Genomic DNA, 14,026 nt, shown 5'->3' with positions numbered 1-14,026 from the left:
TCAACATCTTGAATAGAGTGAACGCATGCTGGCAATTCATAAATGACAAATACATAGTAATTAACATAAATGTGTGACTATCTTATGTATTTCACTTCTGGTAAAAAAAAAAGTCTTAAGAATATCTTGATTAAGTAATACAGGAAAATTTTATTTTTTACCAATGCAGAAAATGCATATGGAGCTAAAAACTTAATTGTATGGATCTAGCTGTAGTAAAAGTTAATCAGAGCTGCAGTTTACTCTTAACTAACATAACTGATCAAGGTGGGTGGAGATCATGGAGATGACCCCAGACTATTTTCTGGTCTTGTTTCACTGCAAGAAATAGTTGAACACAAAAATCTCAACTTTTTGTGGATAGAAATATTTGGTCAGTTGGCCACATATGAAGTCTATTAAGACATGAGTTTCTTGTGGGACCAGATATTTCCAGGGGACCTATGAGTTCTGCACACATTGCAGCCGTAGAAGATTTCATACGGACCTCAGTTGAAATGTGTAATGGTTATGTAAGGGTTATTATTAGGTGAGCCCGCTCTGTATTCAAGATTCTTCTCTGACAATAAAATATGGAGCTCCACCACACTTCATTGCCTTTTTTATTAGAAATTTTCAGAATTCTTACTTGGCCTCATTCTGAGTATTGCAGGGATTGCAATTCATAGGTTCTTTTAAATACTAACCCTTGATGAAGTTACTGTAGCTACTATATTGAAGATACAGTCATGTTTTCAGAACAGAAATTTTATTCAGTAGAATGCAACGTGAAATTGCCAATCCACTAGAAAATGTGACATAATCACATGATGCGTGACATTTTTTAAGTTAATTCTGTAGGACAATTTGCCAAATCATAACAAAAATACAGTGTTTTAAAGTAAAATGAATAACAAATAGACAAAACTATGTGGTAAAATATTTGGCAACGTGATCTTTATACCACTAGCAAAATACTCATTTTGCTTCCATGATGAAGGCATCTCTTTCCTATGAAAAGAATAGTTTCAGTTAGGACTGGGACTAGGAAGAGAAGCAAATATGTTTTTCCAGTTTACGAGGGACTTGAAGAACCTTCTTAGAGGGAACTGGTAATCTAGAAAGAGTCAAGGCCATGAAAAAAAATTAGAAGCCACAAGAAAGGATTAAGAATGGAAAGATTAAATAAATAGTGTTCACTTTGTGACATTTTAATGATTTCAGAGTATCTTAAAAAAAAAAAATCAATGTTACCGAGGTGGGGTAACTTCAATGCCATATTTTGGCATGATACACTTCGGAAATGTGTTCGACAACAGCAGCACTGAGGAAAATATCAAGAGAAATTTGATTTAATTTTTTTATAGGTAACAGTGTATGCTTATTTTCGTGTTCTGCTCCACCTGTAATATTTGCAGTGTCAGATGTTAGCATTCTTACATTTGCCTCTTATTCCCTGAGCATTTTTTAATATTTTATCCTGTAGGGCATCTCAGTGCTCCAGAGCTTTCTTGAAGTCCTTTGCATCTGACTGAGTCACAAGTTCCTGATAAATTATTATCTGAAAAAAGAAATGCATAACCCATCAGGTCAAGAGGTATCATTTTAAACAAATGGCCCATTTAAAAATCTTCAACAGTCACATGCAATCATCAAAGAAAGCCAAAACTGTCTTTTCCATTCCATAAATTATTATTTTCACGGTTAAGACTTTTTCTAATAATAACAACACTTTTGGTGATTACCATTATTCTGTTGCAATGTAAAAGTTTAAAAGCTTTAAATCAAAAGAACTCTGAGTGTCTTAAAACTCTTCAAACCCTGCAGTAGGAATCTTTCTGTACTTAAAAGTATAGAAAAAAGCAGGAATGGAAACTTCATCTCTGTTGGAGTATTATAAATTTCTGACAGAATGTTTTGGAATATGGTAGAAATTTTGATTTTTTTTATGGCACAGTGAATCAGGAAAGGGTTTCTTATTTTATATATACATATACATATATATATGTATTCTGTTATTAAGAGCTCATGAGCAAATAGAAGAAACCTAGGGTGAGAATGCAGCATGAGAAGCAAAAAGATGGTTTTGCCTGTATTTGAGAGAAGCTATACTTCATGTATGAAGTTTTAGAAGCAATTATTATGCACATATAAATACATACTCTTCCTTGATGGGCATGACTTCGAGCATCTGACTCTTTAATAGTTATAATGAGTAATATATGTTTGCAGTGAAAAAAATGACTGTATAAACAAAAGCTCAATGTAAGAAAGCATACTAAATCAGTTTTCCCTAGTCTCCAGATGAAAGCATGGTTATTCTCACTGAAAGTATTTGAGCTTTACTAATACCTTAGTCAGCTATATTATTTTTGCTTCCTGGAGCAGTTTACTGTCTAAACAAATTAGGGCTCTGATGCAACAGGATACCTCCTCCTTAATAAACATATAAGTACATCCTTAAATTTTATTAATGTCTATTTCCTTGAAGCTAGATAAAATAATGAATGCTTTCTAATAGCCCTTTTAATATGGCTGTGCCTACTGGGCAAAGTAGGAACTAACCCGTCAAAATGAGGGCCAAATTATGAAGTAGTTTGAATGAAACTCTGGTTGACCTTCGGAGGTTTTTTACTTGATGAAGAATGATGGAATTTGGAACCAAGTAAATATGATTCAAGGGGCAAATGAGAATGTGCTGTTCTTACTGCGGTGAATGTCCCTTTCAGGGAGTTGCGTGTGTGTACAAAGCATAGACAAGGGCAGAAACAGGATACCATTTTTATTCAACCTGACTGCGTTTTAGTGCTTTCTTATTAGTCAAGCTGGAAGAGACAGGCAATGAGAAGGAAAGTTCTAATTAGTACATATATTTTGCTTTTGATAACTGTTCAAAATGGTAGATTACCTACATTAAATGCATTTCATACTTATTTCTGATTGTTACAAGAGGTTACTTTAATGAAGTATTAAATTTACATATAAAATTGTATTCAGCAAAATACCAAGAACTGGATCTGCTAATAAGCTTTGTTCTGTTTGGAAACCAAACGGAACCATGTAGTCCCAGAATGCCAGAAATAGGACAATAAATATTTCTGGCACAGTTTCAAAGGTACATAATGCCAGACATAGACATGTAAAAGTAATGGCAAGCTCTACAAAGATTATAAAAGAAATAAAATCACAGTTCGTAATTCATATAATCATGTTAAATAGCAGGCTTATAAACCAATTCATGTAATAAAATCCACATGTAAAAGTATCCGTGATTTCATTCAGTTAAAGATGACAAATATTACAGAGCAAATATATATCTTGCCAGCTGAAGGACAAGGAACAGTTGCTTTGTGTTCATGTTTAGTGGTACAGCCTCTGTTAATCTTTTCACACACATGATTTTGAAATAAGATTTTCAAAGAATGTGAAATTCAGAAGCATTCAGAATTTCAGAACTTATTTGAGCTACTGAGTATCTTTAACCGCAACTGTTATTGCTTCAAGGTTTAGATAATTTAAGATCGAATTTACAGTCCCTTCTCTTGCAAAACTCCCAAGGAAGTCAACATGTTTTTCTCGTAGTGTGTCATAGCTAGTAAGTGTCTGAAATGGAGCTCAAATGGAGGGATGCTAAAAGTGTGCTAAAAACTTTCCCTTTCTTAAAATAAAACTGTTTGATTAAATACATGTAGAAGATAGACAATAAGAGGAGTTTCTATTGTAAACACTCCAGTATCTTAAAATGGTAAGATTTAAGGTCATTCCAAGCCCGCTTTGGATACACGGGAGTGCTTGGGTAAAAATGATGGGTCATGAATTTTAAAAACACATTTGGGAACTGTCATATTAGAGGAGTATCTGGTGATGGGATTCAGGATGTTTCAGTGTAGGTTTTCAGAAGTAATGATCTATGTTAAAGGCAGTGAATTCACTTTGCATTGCAATTTTTGTGTACTTCTCATGTTCCATTCACAAACTGACCCATAGTCAACCAGTGGACAGGGCAGTGAAAGGTAAGGCCAATGATAAAGCCATAAGGATTTAAAGGTAGAGCACAGATGGGATGTGGGGGAAGAGAAAAATCTGAAATAAGACTTCAATTCTTTAGGCAAAATAAACCAGAATAAAATGTAGTAGAAAAGGACCTCTGGCTCATTTTTTCAGCACAAACGGCACATCAAATTGAGTCCTGTTGAGAATAAAGGAGGTTACCAAGGAATAGAAATAGTATGTAGTGAAGTCTAGGAGTTTTGCTTTAGGGCAAAATACATATTTTTGTTAGGTCTGAGTTATTTTATTAAGTAATATATATTTATCAATACTAGATCAGTTCTTTCACGCCAGAAAAGCATAAAAAGACTGTACTGTAATGCATTTTATGCTTGTCAGTGACTTCAGTTCTTTATGAAGGATCTTGTTTTACCCATTCATTTAATTATCTTCACTTTAAGACAGATAGATGCTAATCCTGAACGTCTTAACCTAATGAATAATGGAGACTTGCTCATTCTCACTTTGCTAGTCCACTAGCCTAGCAATTTATACTTCAAAACATCCCAACCTCTCTTCATTTTCACCAAAGATCTAATACCATAGTGCACTGACGGGATCAGCAGAAAATAGCGATATTTGACAAAATACTTACAAAGCGATATTGCCTTATTGTTGGCTCATCTGTCTTTTGTTTCTTTCCCTATCTTTAAGTTGTAAGCAGTTTGGGGGTCGTCTCTGTTTTATGCTTCACATATGAATAGCAAATTGGTCGCTGTTTTTGGAGACTTCCACAGTGCAACTAAGTCATATTCTGTGAAGTAATGTACTAAACTATACCTAGCTGATAAATATATTGACAAACAACAACCTTTTCTATTTGACTTGACTGCTTACTCTTTGATTTGCCAAACGCAGAATTTCTCAATGGCTACAATTTTCAGAAAAGTTTAGTATGTTCAGATAAGATAATGCAAGAACCTTAATTTTCAGGAAATACTAAGCATCTAACCTTTGAAAATCAAGTCTCTTGAAAATGTCTTAGGTTTGGCATCCCACTTTAGAGGAATCTATCCATGCTCATTAAGCATTTTTTTAAATCTTGACCAATGTGTCTTATTTTTACTGGTACACTTTAGGTCCTCTCGGTGAACGCAAATTATTTTCCTTTTTTTGTTGCATTATAACTAAAAATTAACAGTAAAATAAATCATTACATTACTGCTGAGAAAAGTGCAGGCACCACACATATTTCTAACAATCTATAAATGCATTCCTACAAACTTGTTTATTGGATAAGTCTGGCCATAAATTGGCTAGGACACAGAACTTTATATGAAAAGAGCAGAACATTGAACAAAAACATTATAAGTCCACGGTATTAGATTTAAAATAAAGTAACCACAAACTCCTAAACATATATCCCAAAACTCACAATCTTTCTAATGAAAGGAAAAGACCACATCATATAACTGTCTTAGCCAGGCAATTCGGCATTTAACTTGTTTATTTTCAGTTAAACAAAATCCAAATATCTCTGGGGAAGACAATGCTAATAACAAACATAACCACATAAGCTTTGTATATGAAATTCAATTTTAGCTTTAGTAGGGCCTGTCAAATTGGAAATTGTAGTAAAAAGCCAATAAACCTTAATCAAATTCTATCACACAGAGAGATTGGGCATTTTGTTTTTATCCAGTTTGCTCCAGAATTTCTGGTCTGATCCCGAGTCCTAAAATACTTGCGTATTCCTTTGATAGTTTGCTTAGCTTTGCAACTAATCTACCATATTTTTTAATTAGGAAATTCCATATTAATAGAAGAAATCCTGCTTGATGGGCACAGTAGAGAAAACCAGGAATGTTTACCTTTCTCTTGCTGGTGAAGTTACAAATTGGCTGAATGTTATCCTTCTCCCCGCTGATAGAGCTGCTGTTGATTTCCACAAGAGCAGGAATATCCTGCACATGGAATATCCACCTGAAGCCTGCTGATTTTAAATCTCTCCTGAAGACACTTCATTAGCATTGATTACAAGAGTGTGTGCGTTGATATCTGTTTATTAAATGAATTATTATATAGCTAAAATAATTCTTTGCTGCTTCACACTGTGCTCAGGTATTTGTGTTACACTGAATTCATCCTTTTCTCTTTAACACATCCTTTCCTTCACTTAGAGTTTATACTTTTTCTATTCTGTCAGTATTGCATGAAATTAGACCCTAATCCTGCATCAGAGTCTGTTTAAGGGGCCTATTTTAGCTGTATGCTTTCCTGAAACTTTATCAGGATCCTACACAGTTGTAGGGATCCACTCATAATGTAGGACTGACACCTCAGGCTGTAAAATTCCTTCGTCAGGATGTATGTCTTTTACCTATAGCGGTACTTACTACAGCACATCCTAAGTACCATCAACACAGCATGATCTAGTTAAATGTGCCAATTAAGAGGTCAAGGATAGGCCTTGTTCTGCCATGCAGTTTGTTTTCTTCACTGCTGCTCGGAGGCTACATTTCTGCTGTGTTTAGTAGCTGTACTCAGCATCAGGCGTGGGTTTAAAGAGCTGAAAGACTAGAGACACTACTGTCCGTTCTGGGTAGGGCTGAGTGTGAGTTGTTAACCATGAGCTGGTTTTCTGGCTGATGAGAGTCAGTCTTGCTGCTACCATCTAGGCAAGCTAAACAGCCAGGAAATTTAGTCTTTGCTGTGAACTTGAGCCCTTAGACTACACCGTAGTTACTCAGATCCGGTCTGCCATTTGCATTCTCTCTGCTCCTGGCAATCATTTCTCAAGCAGAAGTAAAAAAGAACAAACTGTGCATTTCTCTCTCTGTTCCCTCTGATACTTCTATGGCACAGATCTCCTAGATTACTTGGCAGTTTTAATCTATCTCTTTTTTCCCTTGTCCTTCACAATTTTTGCAGACTTGCACAATGGCGAGAGAGTGTATGTTTTTTATTTATCACTGCTTCTATAGTATCTGAGCTGTGCATTGGTCCAGAAGATCTGTTCTGTTTCTTAATTTTGTAACACCCATATCTTCAAAAGTAGCAGCTCAAGTTGAGTGCCATATTGGAGAAATCCAACAGGTTCTGACCTTTAAGGGTGATGAAACTACATAAAGCGTTGAGAGAAGGCGGATAGAACTGAAAAAATTCAGCACGTGTAAAACAGTAGACTCATTTGCTCTGGAGTCTTCCTTGGGCATTCAAATACTTCCTCACTGGCTCTTTGCTTTACTAAAAGGCATTTCAGTTATTAACTTAGATCGTATTAAGTATGTTTTCATACTTTTGAGCTAATTCTACCTTCAGATTAATACAAAGAGCTCTTGACTTGAGCAGAATTTTGTGCAAAGAGAGCTACACAATCTGTGCTAAAGACCAGAGCTTCTGTCATGACTGCCATCATGGCAACAGCAGTAGTAAGTGTCAAAAAAGATCAGCAAGGCAAGAGGTAGCAACACCCTCATTCTTTACTCCAGATCCAAGCAGGAGAAAAGGCACTTCACTGCTGCTCAGAACTGTCACAGCGCTCATGGTGTGTATATAAAATATTTTCACTTGTGAAATGGCTTGTCTACTTGCAGGTCCACCAGCCAGCATTTCCCTCAGCTTGTTTTCCAGCTTCCAGAAAGTCATTTTGTGTGACCATGAAAGCAGACAGCCCAAAGTGAGGCCCCTTCCACCCATAACAACAAAACCACACCATTTCCACTGAGCCCTGACACTGATCACCCAATTGGGCCTGAGATGGACTTTCCCCTTAGGGATCAAGCATTACAGAGGAGACATTCATTCACTAAGCACAGACATAACATGCCTCCTTTGCAGAAGAGGTCATGTTCTGAGGAGTCTATAACTGGTTGGCTGTATTTTTTAAATCTTTGTTTTTGAAATGAGAATTCAATGATCCACCCAGCTGCATACAATTAAGAGCAGCAGCTCAGCATAATAGGGTGAGAACGTTTAATGGGTGTTTATAGGTTGAAAGCATCAACCTCTATTCTAAATAAAAGACGAGGCAGAAGAAAAGTAAGTGCTAAAAGATAACTCAGAATTCAGAGTGCCCTTGTAAGGGGAAAGATCTGTTATCCTAAAAGTTTCAAAATACCAGGCCTTCAGAAGACCTCTGTTTCAGTATCACTAATAAGGAGAGTGGGAAGCTACTTTTTAAAAAGCTACTCCGAAGAAAATTGCATCAGGATTTCTTAGCTGCTTGGAAGGTTAAAAAATACACTGGTGAAAGGGTCTAGATTGAGGTATGTGAGGTGAAAACAAATATTTCTCCATAAAATTACTACACTAGAATAAAGAGAAATACTTAGTAGGCTTAAGGTGGGAATTTAGGGAATAGTATTTTTGCGTTTTTTTAACAGGAAATACTGTTTAGGCATTTTATATAGGGGGTTCTGCATTTGTGAAGGGATAATTTGCTCTAAAATATGTGGGCAACCAGCCTAAATTCTCTAATTGAGTAGTTTGCTTATAACCCCAGGCCATTAGGTGAATGTAAACTATTACAGGCTTAGTAAGAAAATAGTCCCATTAGGATTTTTGTATTTGTATGTGGCTGCGGGTTAGTGCGACTGTTTCTAAAAATCATGGATTAATGAAAAGGGCTTTTTTTCTGAGTTTGCAAATATCTACTTTGAAATTCCCCAACTCCAATTAAGCTGAAGGGTTCTTTTTTGTTTCTATCAGAAAATAGAAGATCAAGGCTTAACTAGGAGTTATCTAGGATAAATCACAGGCATGCCTGCAATCTTTAGAAAATAAATATTCTTACAGTAAAATATAATTTGTTTTTTGCTCCATGTTTCATAAACTTTCCTTAATTGTGAGTGCCAGCTATTAGTGCAATAAAAAAAAAAAATCCTCTCTCCTATGAGAAAACTATGGTCTTTCTGGAAGGATAAGTATTTAGCCTTCATGCTTTGTGCATGTACTTCAACTGCTAATGTTAAGATGTCACACAAGCTGCTTGTAGATCCATATTTCTTTAAAGGAAGGAGACAACTTTATGTGCAGCTTCCTTTATACTGCTAGTATTAAATCTTGTGCTTCTCACTACATAATACATCTCTCATCTTGAATAGCCTATTGCTTTTCCTGTTCCCAGGCAAACTTTACCCTGTCACATTTTATTTTTAATAGCCGCTGTGTATATGCAATAGGGTAAGATATTAAGAAGAGGAAACATAGTTTTAATTAAAAGTAATAGGAATAAAAAACCTATGTATAAATACATTAGAAGTCAGCCCTAAATTAACTGATACCCTTTAGCATCCAAAGTCCCTCCCACAAAAAATGAGAACCAAGAGTACGAGAAATTCCACAGTTAATGAAAAGAGAAAGGTCCTGCAATAGCTTTAATACAAAAGAAAGTACAGGAAAAGTAGTTGTGTGCAGGGGCAGGCAGTTGTCCCTCTGAAGCGAAGGAGAGGTGTAAGTGTAGTTCAGCACCTCTCCGGCTCAGGAAATACTCCCGTAGCAAAAGAAATGCCAGTTCTGAAGACTGCTGCAGTTTTCATGTAAATTGGCAGGTGAGTGAATATAATAGAGACTGGAAGCATCAGGGAAAAGAAACAGAGATCAAAACATTTTACATCCAAAAACATTTTGCAAACTGAAGCAAAATGTTGAAAAAAGAAAGCTGAAAAACAGTGCTACGGCAACAGGCAAATAATCCGATTGCTCAGGGGATTAAAGGGAATAACCCCAAGAGCAGCTTCCTATAGAATTAAAAAAAGATGTAAAGGGGATTTATTAAAAATAGACTGGTCACGTGGATTGTTCTGCTTTTCTTACAATGCCAGAAGATCATAGGCTGTTGTTTACCCATTATATCAGCACTATAAAAGATTTTGTTCAGTAAGTAAAAGAGTGATAAATAGGAGATCCCTATTTTGAAGATTTAACAAAGATAAAAGCACTGTGAATCCAATGAAATACATCACAAAAAATAAATGTGAACACGGAATAAGTAGTCCTTTAAAACACAGTCAGGAAGTAGCACTATGTACAATGGTAGGTTGCTCTGGCTATATCTAGAACATATGGTGTAGATGAAAAAGAAAAGTAAAAAACGTCAAAATTGAACATGATAATCTGAATAGATTATCATGAAAATCTACCAGTCAAGAGAGAAACTGAAAATTTCAGATTTTTTTCCAGAAACAGTAATCACGTTGACATCAAACTAATCTGCTTCAAACTTTCCTCCTCCGCAAACAAAGCCTTCCACAGCCCTTCCCACGTCATCCTCCTTTCTGCACGCCCTGCTGAGCTAGCAACTGAGACCCCATGAAGTCGTTCAGGTCTCTGTCCTATAGCCTTGAGCGACATGATCCACAATTACAGCCAAAGGCAATTGCAAGGAAAGGTAAAAGGATATTCAGACCCTTTCTACAGCTGTAGAGATGCAGTGCAATCAGCACATCTACCCTGGGGAAGTGGATCACATTCACCATAGATGGAAACTTCAGAAAATTTAACTGCTAAGGTTTTACATATTTCTACTCAGCGTGTGTGAATTAAGAGGTTTATTTATTGGACAAATTGGATAAAAGCACATCTCTAACTCAAGGACAAGACCTCTGCTAATTTTAAGTTGTTCATCTAAAGCACAAGGAAGCCTTAAGACTGTTTTTTAATTTTTACTTTGGGAACCTATTTTTCATTAATGCAATAGCTAAATTTTTGGTGCTGAAATTTTCAAACACCAGTCAAAGGCAGATTCACAGGCATTTTAGTTTGAACCGTGTTAAGTCTGAATATCAAAGACACTGGACAATGAGGTCTTCTAGGAGGTGTTAGAAACCTTAGCTATAGGCAGTACTATTTGCACTACTTAAAATCAAGACCAAAACTCATATGCAGAGAGTTTGATAGCTGTAACTGCAAATTCAGGTGCTTCCCTGGAATCACAAATTAACTTTTATTTTTTCTTTAGTGTCATCTCTCCTGACATCGGGTCTCCAGCAAGCTTAGCTGTTAGCTCCAGTTTAGGCTCCAGTTTATGCCACAGAAAAATAAAGTTGATGCTGAGGAGTGGGTAGTCCCTCCAAAGGAGATTTGAAACCAATCCCGAACATAGAACATAAACTGAACACTGACTCCCAGAACATAAAAACAAACAAAAGTTTTACTAACTTCATCAAACACTCATGATTTTCTTGCTGTACAAAAAGACTCTACTGGAAAAGGTTCTTCTTTTGCAAGAAGGCTACTGGTAGGAGAAGGGTGCGATCTCGTTAAGAGGACTTACTCTCTTTGAAGAAGAAAGCAGGTAGTAAGCTTTATGGGATTTGCCTGGAGGGTACTACTGAATCCCTCTGCCACTGGCTCTTCCCATCCAGCTGTCCAACTTAGAAAAAGAGGTGCCGCAATGATACAGAAGTGCTTCGTTTTTCATACGTACACCCCAAATGTCTCTCTCACTCAGTTATGCTGCCATCACCCTTCCTTTCGCCCACCTTGCCACACGCAGTCTGACTGTCTCCAACGTCAGAAGCAAGACACTGCAGCCTTGAAAATATGGGGGAGGAGAAGAATTTCGCAAATGTTCCAACACTTAAGCAAATTCTCTTTGGCAGGATTCACATCCCCTCTCCTATTTGCTTTCTTGACTGTCCTCCTAGAAATGTTTGCAAAACAGGGAATTTGAAGTACACATTGCAAAATACTTGCAGTCAGCATCCATGTGAGAATTGAGTTTCATAAGCAGATACCTGAAAACTAGAAAAAGTCACAAGAAGTCTGAATCAAATAATTATAAACAATCAGCCTTGGAAAATAAATATTATGAAGCAAAATATAATGATAATAAACAATAGAGGCACTAGAGACTAAGTTTTGTCAAGGAAATAAATGGTTATTTATTACATTCAGAAGTTTCATGAAGGAACTCCAAACGCTGAATACTTCAGATTGGGGGGGTGGGGGGGGGAAGGAAGAAAACTTTTAACTGTGGAAAGACAAAGTCAGTTGCCTTTAATAAGGCAAATCTGATTTGTTTCATAGAATTTCTCAATGAAAAGATTTTTCGAAACAAGCTAATAACAAAATGTATATCAGCTGTTGATAATTTTTGAATATAAGCAGCATGGGGAAAAGTAATGATACGGACAGGTTTCAAAAACAAAAGGAGGAAGATTCATGAATCAATTTTTTTTTAAATTAATCCTCTACTTTTGTTTCTGCAGGATTCCAAGTTATCTTTCCCCTTTCCAGCTTTTCCATAACCTCACTGCACAGGGGTTTGGGATGAGCTTCAGCTCTTGTGTCGGTAGAAGCATATCGGGACTGAAACTGGCTTGCTGCCTCCGAAGAAATCACAGCTAATTGTGAATTGGTAGCTCAGCCTGGCTGTGCAAGGGGTGTGCTCCGTAGTACGTATTGCCTTTTAGCAATTGTGAATTATTCTTTAAGGTGTCTCATCTAGTATTGTCCATCTACATGGGTGTCATGTTCCAGTCTTAATCTCTTCTTAGACCTTTTGATTTTAAATCTTAAGGTTATTGTAGCATTAAACTGTTCTTTGAGATTATGTTTAGAGTACGATGAACTCTCAAGAGACTTGATTTTGAAAGTACAGGCTAGATGTAAACTTTACCTACTATGCAGTCATAATATGGATACAGGAACTGTACCTAACTTAAGCCCAGGGAAGAAAGACCCAGGATCAAAGCCAGACTTTGTAGACATATTTAATTATGTATTACTGGTAAAGCAATAAAAGCTTACAATATGGGCTCTATTCACAAGAAGGACATTGTTTTGTCATGTTCTTCTTGTAAATTCCTTATGCATGACTCAAAGTGTCATTTTACATGAGATTCATAAAGACAAATGTCAGTTCTACATGGGTGTACCAATGTGTTACAGAGTTTAATCAAAAGCAAATGTGTATGTTGAAATCGTATGTGTCATTAAGAGCATTTTTGCCCATAAATTGGAACTCCTATTATGGTCAACAGACTGAATTCCTATGCCATAAAGTTGCACTAGGCCTTCTGCATTTCCTGAAAAAGTATACCAAATGATTTCTAAATGCAGTTATTACACAAAATGTTCTCTAAGGGAACTATTATCTAAGGGAAGTACTTTGGGAAGATTCTCCATACTTTGCATTCCTACTTCCTTTCAAAGTATTGTCAGAGAAAACATCTTGAACAGAATAAGAGCTAGAGAACATCATAAGACTGTTCAGTTCTAATCTTTAAGAGAAAAAGAAAGCTAAAGTAGGTGGCCAGAGAATTCTGCTGAAAGAATTAGAAGGTATGTTACTGGAAAAAGAGTTCAAGGCTAGCACAACAGAGATCGGTAGATGTTAACATGCTGTGAAGTAGAACACTGGCAACATGCTGAATATTAATTTTTGTAGCTATCACAGCGAGCCATCAATGCATCACAGCTGTGTTAAAAAGTAATAGAAAGCTTGCTTTTTAATACTGACTTATGAGAATAGTACATGTAAATAAAATGGAATGTTTAAAAATATGAATTAGTCACACTAATGGTTGAAAATGAACACCCACGAAAAAATGCTGAGATAATTCTAAGGGTGGCATATTTACTCTCCCCTCCTACGTAGGAAAGCACATATAGCTATATATCACCTAATTTCAGTTAACAAATGAACTCCCATAAACCAGAATTTACTGTTAAAGGGATAACAGTGGATAAATAGCAATCAAATGAGGATTCCAAGGAAAAAGTCAGCATCTGAAAAACAAAAGGACCCAGGGATTGTCTAGATCCTTAATGGAGAAGTTAGAAAGCCTAAAAATACCATTTGGACAGCCAGGAACAAACTGAGAGCATATGTTCATGAAGCAAAGGGAAGAACACATTATTGCCGTTTTGTGGAACATTTCAAAACATGCATTCCACATGCATCACTGGCAAGCGTTGACTCTGCAGACAAAGACAAGAGTTCATCTGTCTTTGTCCCGGGGGTGCCCGGGGGGGGGGGGGGGGCGGGGGGAAACTGGTTTAAAGGTTATTAGTACTAATGAACCATATTTGCTTCTGGAAAAGCAAAAAG

The sequence above is a fragment of the Struthio camelus genome, chromosome 6, assembly GCF_040807025.1.
Source record: "Struthio camelus isolate bStrCam1 chromosome 6, bStrCam1.hap1, whole genome shotgun sequence".
NCBI classification, from domain to species: Eukaryota; Metazoa; Chordata; class Aves; order Struthioniformes; family Struthionidae; genus Struthio; species Struthio camelus.
This window is presented reverse-complemented; position numbering follows the sequence as displayed.